Consider the following 14,826-nt stretch of genomic DNA (forward strand, 5'->3'; position numbering starts at 1 on the left):
TTCGAATACGGATAGCAGCCCGTCTCAAAGACACTATATAAGTACTTTTGATACCAAAAACTTCAATATGTAAGCAATCTTTACAATGCAAACAATTGTGAAAAGTTTGCACTCGACAATTTTCAACTATGCCCCACCATTCACATGTTGGAAAGGAATTTTTTCCGGCCTATGCCATTCAGCAACCCATTCTCGAACGCAGGAAAAGGCAAGCCACGTTTATTTTGGCTCGCACTGTCGGTATTAAAGTAAAACAGCATTCACAGATGTACAGAATTTACAACATATTGACAAACGAAGCACTTATCATTCACGAAGAAAGAATCCTTTCAATATAAGCAAACCAGATACTTTTTGCGAAAACGGGTTTCAAAACCTTCCACTACTGAAAGACTCACTGTAGTCATCTTCAGCCATCATCCTTCAGCTGGGCACCATAGTTATGGAATAAGTTAGTTAGATCTGTTTGCAATGTGCAGATTGACAAAGAACAATCTTCACTAGAAACAAAACAAGAAATCAGAGATTTAAAACAATGTAAACAGTGATCAACAAACCAGTTACCTTTCACATAATACACTTCGGGTACCATGATGACCAGTGCATCCTCTTGTCGCCAAGCACTTTTTTCGAGAATAATTCACCGATTGGGCTCATACGACAAATGTTCCACCTTAATGCACGTTTTGTTGCGACATATATGTGAAACATTCATTGTGTCTGTCAAATCATTGTACCCAAGAAGTGCAAAAGACGCAAGCCGGTGGTGCGAGGAAATGTATGCGCTTGCCGGCCACTGTGGCTCGCAGCACCCCATATCCATAGCGGTCATGCTCACCCACCCATAACCGACAAGCACCTGCTGCCTGCACCTCCAGACTTTTGTTCTACAACAAGTTTTTTAACCGTTGAACTGTGTGAAAAGAGGGACAACTTGCATGAATGCACTGGCCATAAGCTATGACTGAAAATGCAAACAAGTATGGATATTAATCTGTTTTTGTCCATTTTCCCCCTGAAAAACCTTACATTTTCACTATTGACTCTCGCTTTAGCAAATAATCTTTGTAAGCAGGTTTAAATGGTAAATATGGTCAATAAAACTGTAAAGATCCATTAATGTGCATAATAAAAATTTGCCAATACCAGACATTGAGTTACCTCCCTTTGTTTGAGCCCTTAGTATGCTGGGTTAATGTTTTCGATTGAAATATTTCGCAAAATAAAATGCTGACATTTCAGCAACATTTTTAAATGCAATTACTTTTTTGACAGGACTTGAAAAATTGACACTTTACCTTAAGGGGCACACTACAGTTTTTTCACAAATCGGCTACTGGCTGCCGGGTGGGGGCACTGTCCGTCCTCACAGCTAACACAACGTCTACACCTGAAATCATACAAAACATATCTTCAGTATTGTTGGGGTATGTCTTCCAGAAAATACATGGATAGCCATGGTGCACCCACTTGCTGTATATTTTATCATGAAATCAGCCAATTTAGGGGTCTGAATGTCACCTGTTTTCGAGGCCATTTCTGTGATTTTCAACACAAATTTACCCACTTAACTGCAAATGCCAGTTCATAAACACTTTCTGCTTTACTGCATCACTAACACAGATATTTGACCGACACCGAAGAATCCTAGGGTCATCCACGCGGTTGTTTTTTGCAGAAATCAGTTGAGTGGAGGCACCTTTAAAATTCATGCAAAATTAGCCTTCGGAGCTAGAAACCAGCATGTACGTATTTCATGACCTGACTGCCCAGCAGACACACTGGCTAGGCACTGGACACATTTTCGAATTCACTAAGCATGCATTTCAAACCACCACCACTCAAATCTGATACTTTAAACTTGTAAAACACTATTATTGCTGCTCAGTTTTATTGTATCCCTATTTATTAGAAATTTCTCCCCTGCCAATTCGACACTAAGGCTCAAAACTGTATAGTGCTACCTTAAGAAACACCATACTATGGTAGAATCAGGAAAGTTGACTATTTTCATGAGGTTTACTCATATATGAGTGTGTACAATAAATTTTAAAATCCTGGGACGACTCGTGTATTTTTTATGCCTTGTTTTCTACACATGATAATTTGGTCATTTTCAGTACTGTTTCCCACTATCTGCAGACTGTACTACTGAGCCAGGAATTGCATTATGTTTGCAAGCAAATTTCAACAAACACTGCATTGTTGTACCCAATCATTTAAAAAATGATGTCCAAATGATAATTAACAGCCAAACACTTCTGATCAATGCATTGGTGCTGAAAAATCCTCAAAAAGCATAGCAAAAAGGGTAATTTTTTGAAAGTTTTTTACATATTTTCATTTAAAAAAGCCCATTTAATTACATGATTTACCTTTTCTTATGCAAACCTACCACTGAATTTTCTTCTACAAACAAGCACAGTACTTTGAGTAATGTAAACATTTGATTAAACATGGCTTTGGCTGCCACAATGGACTAAAATGACAATATCTCCCAATGAAAGGGAGGTAATCCAAAAGTTATAGAGATGACCACTGGCCAATCTTAAAAATTAACAAAATAGATACAGCACAGGGAAAAACAAGAACCTTGGCACTTATCAGATGGGATTAAACAAACCTTTGCACATACAAGAAAGTATTTTCTGGATTAAACTGGATTAAAAATGTTGGGCACACAGGACAAAACAAACTACATAAAAATGCTTGCCAGTGGTGTTCGAACACGTGTGCGAATGGAACTTCAAAATTTAAAGACAATAAAATCAAACGATAGCAATTACTTTGTAACAAGAAGTTCACAGGCTCTTGCTAACATAATTCCGTGTTTCAGCAACGATCATTCAAAGTGCTCAAAAGCGTCTACCGTGTGCCAGCACCACATGTCAAGCATTCGAAAGTACAGCGTAAAACATTTGCCATACGGACAGCACCTTCATCTTTCGAATACGGATAGCAGCCGTCTCAAAGACACTATATCAAGTACTTTTGATACCAAACACTTCAATATGTAAGCAATCTGTACAATGCAAACAGATGTGAGAGTTTGCACTCGACAATTTTCAACTATGCCCCAAAATTCACATGTTGGAAAAGGAATTTTTCCGGCCTATGCCATTCAGCAACCCATTCTCGAACGCATGGAAAAGGCAGAGCCACGTTTATTTTGGCTCGCACTGTCGGTATTAAAGTAAAACAGCATTCACAGATGTACAGGAATTTACAACATATTGACAAACGGAGCACTTATCATTCACGAAGAAAGGAATCCTTTCAATATAAGCAAACCAGATACTTTTTGCGAAAACGGGTTTCAAACCTTCCACTACTGAAAGACTCACTGTATTCATCTCAGCCATCATCTTCAGCTGGGGACCATAGTTATGGAATAAGTTATTAGATCTGTTTGCAATGTGCAGATTGACAAAGAACAATCTTCACTAGAACAAAAACAAGAAATCAGAGATTTAAAACAATGTAAACAGTGATCAACAAACCAGTTACCTTTCACATAATACACTTCGGGTAACCATGATGACCAGTGCATCCTCTTGTCGCCAAGCACTTTTTTCGAGAATAATTCACCGATTGGGGCTCATACGACAAATGTTCCACCTTAATGCACGTTTTGTTGCGACATATATGTGAAACATTCATTGTGTCTGTCATAATCATTGTACCCAAGAAGTGCAAAAAGAACGCAAGCCGGTGTGCGAGGAAATGTATGCGCTTGCCGGCCACTGTGGCTCGCAGCACCCCATATCCATAGCGGTCATGCTCACCCACCCATAACCGACAAGCACCTGCTGCACCTGCACCTCCAGACTTTTGTTCTACAAGGTTTTTTAACCGTTGAACTGTGTGAAAAGAAGGGACACTTGCATGAAATGCACTGGCCATAAGCTATGACTGAAAATGCAAACAAGTATGGATATTAATGCTGTTTTTGTCCATTTTCCCCCCCTGGAAAAACCTTACATTTCACTATTGGACTCTCGCTTTAGCACAATAATCTTTGTAAGCAGTTGTAATTGGTAAATATGGTCAATAAAACTTGTAAAGATCCATTAATGTGCATAAATAAAAAATTGCCAATACCAGACATTGAGTTACCTCCCTTTGTTTGAGCCCTTAGTATGCTGGTGTTAAGTGTTTTCCGATTGGAAATATTGTCGAAAATAAAATGCTGACATGTTCAGCAACATTTTTAAATGCAATTAAATGTTTTTGACAGGACTTGAAAAATTGACACTTTACCTTAAGGGGGCACACTACAGTTTTTCACAAATCGGCTACTGGCTGCCGGGGTGGGGGCACTGTCCGTCCTCACAGCTAACACAACGTCTACACCTGAAATCATACAAAACATATCTTCAGTATTGTTGGGGGTATGTCTTCCAGAAAATACATGGATAGCCATGGTGCACCCACTTGCTGTATATTTTTATCATGGAAAATCAGCCAATTTAGGGGTCTGAATGTCACCTGTTTTCGAGGCCATTTCTGTGATTTTCAACACAAATTTACCACTTAACTGCAAATGCCAGTTCATTAAACACTTTCTGCTTTACTGCATCACTAACCAGATATTTGACCGACACCGAAGAATCCTAGGGTCATCCACGCGGTTTTTTGCAGAAATTCAGTTGAGTGGAGGCACCTTTAAAATTCATGCAAAATTAGCCTTCGGAGCTAGAAACCAGCATGTACGTATTTCATGACCTTGACTGCCCAGCAGACACACTGGCTAGGCACTGGACACATTTTCGAATTCACTAAGCATGCATTTCAAACCACCACCACTCAAATCTGATACTTTAAACTTGTAAAACACTATTATTGCTGCTCAGTTTTATTGTATCCCTATTTATTAGAAATTTCTCCCCTGCCAATTCGACACTAAGGCTCAAAACTGTATAGTGCTACCTTAAGAAACACCATACTATGGTAGAATCAGGAAAGTTGACTATTTTCATGAGGTTTACTCATATATGAGTGTGTACAATAAATTTTAAAATCCTGGGACGACTCGTGTATTTTTTATGCCTTGTTTTCTACACATGATAATTTGGTCATTTTCAGTACTGTTTCCCACTATCTGCAGACTGTACTACTGAGCCAGGAATTGCATTATGTTTGCAAGCAAATTTCAACAAACACTGCATTGTTGTACCCAATCATTTAAAAAATGATGTCCAAATGATAATTAACAGCCAAACACTTCTGATCAATGCATTGGTGCTGAAAAATCCTCAAAAAGCATAGCAAAAAGGTTAATTTTTTGAAAGTTTTTACATATTTTCATTTAAAAAAGCCCATTTAATTACATGATTTACCTTTTCTTATGCAAACCTACCACTGAATTTTCTTCTACAAACAAGCACAGTACTTTGAGTAATGTAAACATTTGATTAAACATGGCTTTGGCTGCCACAATGGACTAAAATGACAATATCTCCCAATGAAAGGGAGGTAATCCAAAGTTATAGAGATGACCACTGGCCAATCTTAAAAATTAACAAAAATAGATACAGCACAGGGAAAAACAAGAACCTTGGCACTTATCAGATGGGATTAAACAAACCTTTGCACATACAAAGAAAGTATTTTCTGGATTAAACTGGATTAAAAATGTTGGGCACACAGGACAAAACAAACTACATAAAAATGCTTGCCAGTGGTGTTCGAACACGTGTGCGAATGGAACTTCAAAATTTAAAGACAATAAAATCAAACGATAGCAATTACTTTGTAACAAGAAGTTCACAGGCTCTTGCTAACATAATTCCGTGTTTCAGCAACGATCATTCAAAGTGCTCAAAAGCGTCTACCGTGTGCCAGCACCACATGTCAAGCATTCGAAAGTACAGCGTAAAACATTTGCCATACGGACAGCACCTTCATCTTTCGAATACGGATAGCAGCCGTCTCAAAGACACTATATCAAGTACTTTTGATACCAAAACACTTCAATATGTAAGCAATCTGTACAATGCAAACAGATGTGAGAGTTTGCACTCGACAATTTTCAACTATGCCCCAAAATTCACATGTTGGAAAAGGAATTTTTCCGGCCTATGCCATTCAGCAACCCATTCTCGAACGCATGGAAAAGGCAGAGCCACGTTTATTTTGGCTCGCACTGTCGGTATTAAAGTAAAACAGCATTCACAGATGTACAGGAATTTACAACATATTGACAAACGGAGCACTTATCATTCACGAAGAAAGGAATCCTTTCAATATAAGCAAACCAGATACTTTTTGCGAAAACGGGTTTCAAACCTTCCACTACTGAAAGACTCACTGTATTCATCTCAGCCATCATCTTCAGCTGGGGACCATAGTTATGGAATAAGTTATTAGATCTGTTTGCAATGTGCAGATTGACAAAGAACAATCTTCACTAGAAACAAAAACAAGAAATCAGAGATTTAAAACAATGTAAACAGTGATCAACAAACCAGTTACCTTTCACATAATACACTTCGGGTAACCATGATGACCAGTGCATCCTCTTGTCGCCAAGCACTTTTTTCGAGAATAATTCACCGATTGGGGCTCATACGACAAATGTTCCACCTTAATGCACGTTTTGTTGCGACATATATGTGAAACATTCATTGTGTCTGTCATAATCATTGTACCCAAGAAGTGCAAAAAGAACGCAAGCCGGTGTGCGAGGAAATGTATGCGCTTGCCGGCCACTGTGGCTCGCAGCACCCCATATCCATAGCGGTCATGCTCACCCACCCATAACCGACAAGCACCTGCTGCACCTGCACCTCCAGACTTTTGTTCTACAAGGTTTTTTAACCGTTGAACTGTGTGAAAGAAGGGACACTTGCATGAAATGCACTGGCCATAAGCTATGACTGAAAATGCAAACAAGTATGGATATTAATGCTGTTTTTGTCCATTTTCCCCCCTGGAAAAACCTTACATTTCACTATTGGACTCTCGCTTTAGCACAATAATCTTTGTAAGCAGTTGTAAATTGGTAAATATGGTCAATAAAACTTGTAAAGATCCATTAATGTGCATAAATAAAAAATTGCCAATACCAGACATTGAGTTACCTCCCTTTGTTTGAGCCCTTAGTATGCTGGTGTTAAGTGTTTTCCGATTGGAAATATTGTCGAAAATAAAATGCTGACATGTTCAGCAACATTTTTAAATGCAATTAAATGTTTTTGACAGGACTTGAAAAATTGACACTTTACCTTAAGGGGGCACACTACAGTTTTTCACAAATCGGCTACTGGCTGCCGGGGTGGGGGCACTGTCCGTCCTCACAGCTAACACAACGTCTACACCTGAAATCATACAAAACATATCTTCAGTATTGTTGGGGGTATGTCTTCCAGAAAATACATGGATAGCCATGGTGCACCCACTTGCTGTATATTTTTATCATGGAAAATCAGCCAATTTAGGGGTCTGAATGTCACCTGTTTTCGAGGCCATTTCTGTGATTTTCAACACAAATTTACCACTTAACTGCAAATGCCAGTTCATTAAACACTTTCTGCTTACTGCATCACTAACCAGATATTTGACCGACACCGAAGAATCCTAGGGTCATCCACGCGGTTTTTTGCAGAAATTCAGTTGAGTGGAGGCACCTTTAAAATTCATGCAAAATTAGCCTTCGGAGCTAGAAACCAGCATGTACGTATTTCATGACCTTGACTGCCCAGCAGACACACTGGCTAGGCACTGGACACATTTTCGAATTCACTAAGCATGCATTTCAAACCACCACCACTCAAATCTGATACTTTAAACTTGTAAAACACTATTATTGCTGCTCAGTTTTATTGTATCCCTATTTATTAGAAATTTCTCCCCTGCCAATTCGACACTAAGGCTCAAAACTGTATAGTGCTACCTTAAGAAACACCATACTATGGTAGAATCAGGAAAGTTGACTATTTTCATGAGGTTTACTCATATATGAGTGTGTACAATAAATTTTAAAATCCTGGGACGACTCGTGTATTTTTTATGCCTTGTTTTCTACACATGATAATTTGGTCATTTTCAGTACTGTTTCCCACTATCTGCAGACTGTACTACTGAGCCAGGAATTGCATTATGTTTGCAAGCAAATTTCAACAAACACTGCATTGTTGTACCCAATCATTTAAAAAATGATGTCCAAATGATAATTAACAGCCAAACACTTCTGATCAATGCATTGGTGCTGAAAAATCCTCAAAAAGCATAGCAAAAAGGTTAATTTTTTGAAAGTTTTTACATATTTTCATTTAAAAAAGCCCATTTAATTACATGATTTACCTTTTCTTATGCAAACCTACCACTGAATTTTCTTCTACAAACAAGCACAGTACTTTGAGTAATGTAAACATTTGATTAAACATGGCTTTGGCTGCCACAATGGACTAAAATGACAATATCTCCCAATGAAAGGGAGGTAATCCAAAAGTTATAGAGATGACCACTGGCCAATCTTAAAAATTAACAAAAATAGATACAGCACAGGGAAAAACAAGAACCTTGGCACTTATCAGATGGGATTAAACAAACCTTTGCACATACAAAGAAAGTATTTTCTGGATTAAACTGGATTAAAAATGTTGGGCACACAGGACAAAACAAACTACATAAAAATGCTTGCCAGTGGTGTTCGAACACGTGTGCGAATGGAACTTCAAAATTTAAAGACAATAAAATCAAACGATAGCAATTACTTTGTAACAAGAAGTTCACAGGCTCTTGCTAACATAATTCCGTGTTTCAGCAACGATCATTCAAAGTGCTCAAAAGCGTCTACCGTGTGCCAGCACCACATGTCAAGCATTCGAAAGTACAGCGTAAAACATTTGCCATACGGACAGCACCTTCATCTTTCGAATACGGATAGCAGCCGTCTCAAAGACACTATATCAAGTACTTTTGATACCAAAACACTTCAATATGTAAGCAATCTGTACAATGCAAACAGATGTGAGAGTTTGCACTCGACAATTTTCAACTATGCCCCAAAATTCACATGTTGGAAAAGGAATTTTTCCGGCCTATGCCATTCAGCAACCCATTCTCGAACGCATGGAAAAGGCAGAGCCACGTTTATTTTGGCTCGCACTGTCGGTATTAAAGTAAAACAGCATTCACAGATGTACAGGAATTTACAACATATTGACAAACGGAGCACTTATCATTCACGAAGAAAGGAATCCTTTCAATATAAGCAAACCAGATACTTTTTGCGAAAACGGGTTTCAAACCTTCCACTACTGAAAGACTCACTGTATTCATCTCAGCCATCATCTTCAGCTGGGGACCATAGTTATGGAATAAGTTATTAGATCTGTTTGCAATGTGCAGATTGACAAAGAACAATCTTCACTAGAAACAAAAACAAGAAATCAGAGATTTAAAACAATGTAAACAGTGATCAACAAACCAGTTACCTTTCACATAATACACTTCGGGTAACCATGATGACCAGTGCATCCTCTTGTCGCCAAGCACTTTTTTCGAGAATAATTCACCGATTGGGGCTCATACGACAAATGTTCCACCTTAATGCACGTTTTGTTGCGACATATATGTGAAACATTCATTGTGTCTGTCATAATCATTGTACCCAAGAAGTGCAAAAGAACGCAAGCCGGTGTGCGAGGAAATGTATGCGCTTGCCGGCCACTGTGGCTCGCAGCACCCCATATCCATAGCGGTCATGCTCACCCACCCATAACCGACAAGCACCTGCTGCACCTGCACCTCCAGACTTTTGTTCTACAAGGTTTTTTAACCGTTGAACTGTGTGAAAAGAAGGGACACTTGCATGAAATGCACTGGCCATAAGCTATGACTGAAAATGCAAACAAGTATGGATATTAATGCTGTTTTTGTCCATTTTCCCCCCTGGAAAAACCTTACATTTCACTATTGGACTCTCGCTTTAGCACAATAATCTTTGTAAGCAGTTGTAAATTGGTAAATATGGTCAATAAAACTTGTAAAGATCCATTAATGTGCATAAATAAAAATTGCCAATACCAGACATTGAGTTACCTCCCTTTGTTTGAGCCCTTAGTATGCTGGTGTTAAGTGTTTTCCGATTGGAAATATTGTCGAAAATAAAATGCTGACATGTTCAGCAACATTTTTAAATGCAATTAAATGTTTTTGACAGGACTTGAAAAATTGACACTTTACCTTAAGGGGGCACACTACAGTTTTTCACAAATCGGCTACTGGCTGCCGGGGTGGGGGCACTGTCCGTCCTCACAGCTAACACAACGTCTACACCTGAAATCATACAAAACATATCTTCAGTATTGTTGGGGGTATGTCTTCCAGAAAATACATGGATAGCCATGGTGCACCCACTTGCTGTATATTTTTATCATGGAAAATCAGCCAATTTAGGGGTCTGAATGTCACCTGTTTTCGAGGCCATTTCTGTGATTTTCAACACAAATTTACCACTTAACTGCAAATGCCAGTTCATTAAACACTTTCTGCTTTACTGCATCACTAACCAGATATTTGACCGACACCGAAGAATCCTAGGGTCATCCACGCGGTTTTTTGCAGAAATTCAGTTGAGTGGAGGCACCTTTAAAATTCATGCAAAATTAGCCTTCGGAGCTAGAAACCAGCATGTACGTATTTCATGACCTTGACTGCCCAGCAGACACACTGGCTAGGCACTGGACACATTTTCGAATTCACTAAGCATGCATTTCAAACCACCACCACTCAAATCTGATACTTTAAACTTGTAAAACACTATTATTGCTGCTCAGTTTTATTGTATCCCTATTTATTAGAAATTTCTCCCCTGCCAATTCGACACTAAGGCTCAAAACTGTATAGTGCTACCTTAAGAAACACCATACTATGGTAGAATCAGGAAAGTTGACTATTTTCATGAGGTTTACTCATATATGAGTGTGTACAATAAATTTTAAAATCCTGGGACGACTCGTGTATTTTTTATGCCTTGTTTTCTACACATGATAATTTGGTCATTTTCAGTACTGTTTCCCACTATCTGCAGACTGTACTACTGAGCCAGGAATTGCATTATGTTTGCAAGCAAATTTCAACAAACACTGCATTGTTGTACCCAATCATTTAAAAAATGATGTCCAAATGATAATTAACAGCCAAACACTTCTGATCAATGCATTGGTGCTGAAAAATCCTCAAAAAGCATAGCAAAAAGGTTAATTTTTTGAAAGTTTTTACATATTTTCATTTAAAAAAGCCCATTTAATTACATGATTTACCTTTTCTTATGCAAACCTACCACTGAATTTTCTTCTACAAACAAGCACAGTACTTTGAGTAATGTAAACATTTGATTAAACATGGCTTTGGCTGCCACAATGGACTAAAATGACAATATCTCCCAATGAAAGGGAGGTAATCCAAAAGTTATAGAGATGACCACTGGCCAATCTTAAAAATTAACAAAAATAGATACAGCACAGGGAAAAACAAGAACCTTGGCACTTATCAGATGGGATTAAACAAACCTTTGCACATACAAAGAAAGTATTTTCTGGATTAAACTGGATTAAAAATGTTGGGCACACAGGACAAAACAAACTACATAAAAATGCTTGCCAGTGGTGTTCGAACACGTGTGCGAATGGAACTTCAAAATTTAAAGACAATAAAATCAAACGATAGCAATTACTTTGTAACAAGAAGTTCACAGGCTCTTGCTAACATAATTCCGTGTTTCAGCAACGATCATTCAAAGTGCTCAAAAGCGTCTACCGTGTGCCAGCACCACATGTCAAGCATTCGAAAGTACAGCGTAAAACATTTGCCATACGGACAGCACCTTCATCTTTCGAATACGGATAGCAGCCGTCTCAAAGACACTATATCAAGTACTTTTGATACCAAAACACTTCAATATGTAAGCAATCTGTACAATGCAAACAGATGTGAGAGTTTGCACTCGACAATTTTCAACTATGCCCCAAAATTCACATGTTGGAAAAGGAATTTTTCCGGCCTATGCCATTCAGCAACCCATTCTCGAACGCATGGAAAAGGCAGAGCCACGTTTATTTTGGCTCGCACTGTCGGTATTAAAGTAAAACAGCATTCACAGATGTACAGGAATTTACAACATATTGACAAACGGAGCACTTATCATTCACGAAGAAAGGAATCCTTTCAATATAAGCAAACCAGATACTTTTTGCGAAAACGGGTTTCAAACCTTCCACTACTGAAAGACTCACTGTATTCATCTCAGCCATCATCTTCAGCTGGGGACCATAGTTATGGAATAAGTTATTAGATCTGTTTGCAATGTGCAGATTGACAAAGAACAATCTTCACTAGAAACAAAAACAAGAAATCAGAGATTTAAAACAATGTAAACAGTGATCAACAAACCAGTTACCTTTCACATAATACACTTCGGGTAACCATGATGACCAGTGCATCCTCTTGTCGCCAAGCACTTTTTTCGAGAATAATTCACCGATTGGGGCTCATACGACAAATGTTCCACCTTAATGCACGTTTTGTTGCGACATATATGTGAAACATTCATTGTGTCTGTCATAATCATTGTACCCAAGAAGTGCAAAAAGAACGCAAGCCGGTGTGCGAGGAAATGTATGCGCTTGCCGGCCACTGTGGCTCGCAGCACCCCATATCCATAGCGGTCATGCTCACCCACCCATAACCGACAAGCACCTGCTGCACCTGCACCTCCAGACTTTTGTTCTACAAGGTTTTTTAACCGTTGAACTGTGTGAAAAGAAGGGACACTTGCATGAAATGCACTGGCCATAAGCTATGACTGAAAATGCAAACAAGTATGGATATTAATGCTGTTTTTGTCCATTTTCCCCCCTGGAAAAACCTTACATTTCACTATTGGACTCTCGCTTTAGCACAATAATCTTTGTAAGCAGTTGTAAATTGGTAAATATGGTCAATAAAACTTGTAAAGATCCATTAATGTGCATAAATAAAAAATTGCCAATACCAGACATTGAGTTACCTCCCTTTGTTTGAGCCCTTAGTATGCTGGTGTTAAGTGTTTTCCGATTGGAAATATTGTCGAAAATAAAATGCTGACATGTTCAGCAACATTTTTAAATGCAATTAAATGTTTTTGACAGGACTTGAAAAATTGACACTTTACCTTAAGGGGGCACACTACAGTTTTTCACAAATCGGCTACTGGCTGCCGGGGTGGGGGCACTGTCCGTCCTCACAGCTAACACAACGTCTACACCTGAAATCATACAAAACATATCTTCAGTATTGTTGGGGGTATGTCTTCCAGAAAATACATGGATAGCCATGGTGCACCCACTTGCTGTATATTTTTATCATGGAAAATCAGCCAATTTAGGGGTCTGAATGTCACCTGTTTTCGAGGCCATTTCTGTGATTTTCAACACAAATTTACCACTTAACTGCAAATGCCAGTTCATTAAACACTTTCTGCTTTACTGCATCACTAACCAGATATTTGACCGACACCGAAGAATCCTAGGGTCATCCACGCGGTTTTTTTGCAGAAATTCAGTTGAGTGGAGGCACCTTTAAAATTCATGCAAAATTAGCCTTCGGAGCTAGAAACCAGCATGTACGTATTTCATGACCTTGACTGCCCAGCAGACACACTGGCTAGGCACTGGACACATTTTCGAATTCACTAAGCATGCATTTCAAACCACCACCACTCAAATCTGATACTTTAAACTTGTAAAACACTATTATTGCTGCTCAGTTTTATTGTATCCCTATTTATTAGAAATTTCTCCCCTGCCAATTCGACACTAAGGCTCAAAACTGTATAGTGCTACCTTAAGAAACACCATACTATGGTAGAATCAGGAAAGTTGACTATTTTCATGAGGTTTACTCATATATGAGTGTGTACAATAAATTTTAAAATCCTGGGACGACTCGTGTATTTTTTATGCCTTGTTTTCTACACATGATAATTTGGTCATTTTCAGTACTGTTTCCCACTATCTGCAGACTGTACTACTGAGCCAGGAATTGCATTATGTTTGCAAGCAAATTTCAACAAACACTGCATTGTTGTACCCAATCATTTAAAAAATGATGTCCAAATGATAATTAACAGCCAAACACTTCTGATCAATGCATTGGTGCTGAAAAATCCTCAAAAAGCATAGCAAAAAGGTTAATTTTTTGAAAGTTTTTACATATTTTCATTTAAAAAAGCCCATTTAATTACATGATTTACCTTTTCTTATGCAAACCTACCACTGAATTTTCTTCTACAAACAAGCACAGTACTTTGAGTAATGTAAACATTTGATTAAACATGGCTTTGGCTGCCACAATGGACTAAAATGACAATATCTCCCAATGAAAGGGAGGTAATCCAAAAGTTATAGAGATGACCACTGGCCAATCTTAAAAATTAACAAAAATAGATACAGCACAGGGAAAAACAAGAACCTTGGCACTTATCAGATGGGATTAAACAAACCTTTGCACATACAAAGAAAGTATTTTCTGGATTAAACTGGATTAAAAATGTTGGGCACACAGGACAAAACAAACTACATAAAAATGCTTGCCAGTGGTGTTCGAACACGTGTGCGAATGGAACTTCAAAATTTAAAGACAATAAAATCAAACGATAGCAATTACTTTGTAACAAGAAGTTCACAGGCTCTATGCTAACATAATTCCGTGTTTCAGCAACGATCATTCAAAGTGCTCAAAAGCGTCTACCGTGTGCCAGCACCACATGTCAAGCATTCGAAAGTACAGCGTAAAACATTTGCCATACGGACAGCACCTTCATCTTTCGAATACGGATAG

The 14,826-nt window shown here is 38.4% G+C and overlaps 1 long non-coding RNA gene across 4 annotated transcripts; it reads right to left on the reverse strand.

The window, feature by feature from the left end:
• Nucleotides 1-4,258: 4,258 nt before the first annotated feature.
• LOC127864110 (uncharacterized) lies at nucleotides 4,259-14,003 on the reverse strand. 4 transcript variants are annotated; one of them, XR_008041472.1, is made up of 5 exons: nucleotides 13,486-14,003; nucleotides 13,160-13,252; nucleotides 10,192-10,284; nucleotides 7,227-7,319; nucleotides 4,259-4,353 (listed from the first exon to the last, which is right to left on the reverse strand). It is a non-coding gene; the product is annotated as an uncharacterized LOC127864110 (long non-coding RNA). The 4 variants fall into 4 exon arrangements; XR_008041473.1 differs by lacking the exon at nucleotides 13,160-13,252; XR_008041475.1 differs by lacking the exon at nucleotides 10,192-10,284.
• Between the last annotated feature and the right edge of the window lie 823 nt (nucleotides 14,004-14,826).

The sequence above is a fragment of the Dreissena polymorpha genome, unplaced genomic scaffold (genome assembly GCF_020536995.1).
Source record: "Dreissena polymorpha isolate Duluth1 unplaced genomic scaffold, UMN_Dpol_1.0 chrUn125, whole genome shotgun sequence".
Taxonomy (NCBI): Eukaryota; Metazoa; Mollusca; class Bivalvia; order Myida; family Dreissenidae; genus Dreissena; species Dreissena polymorpha.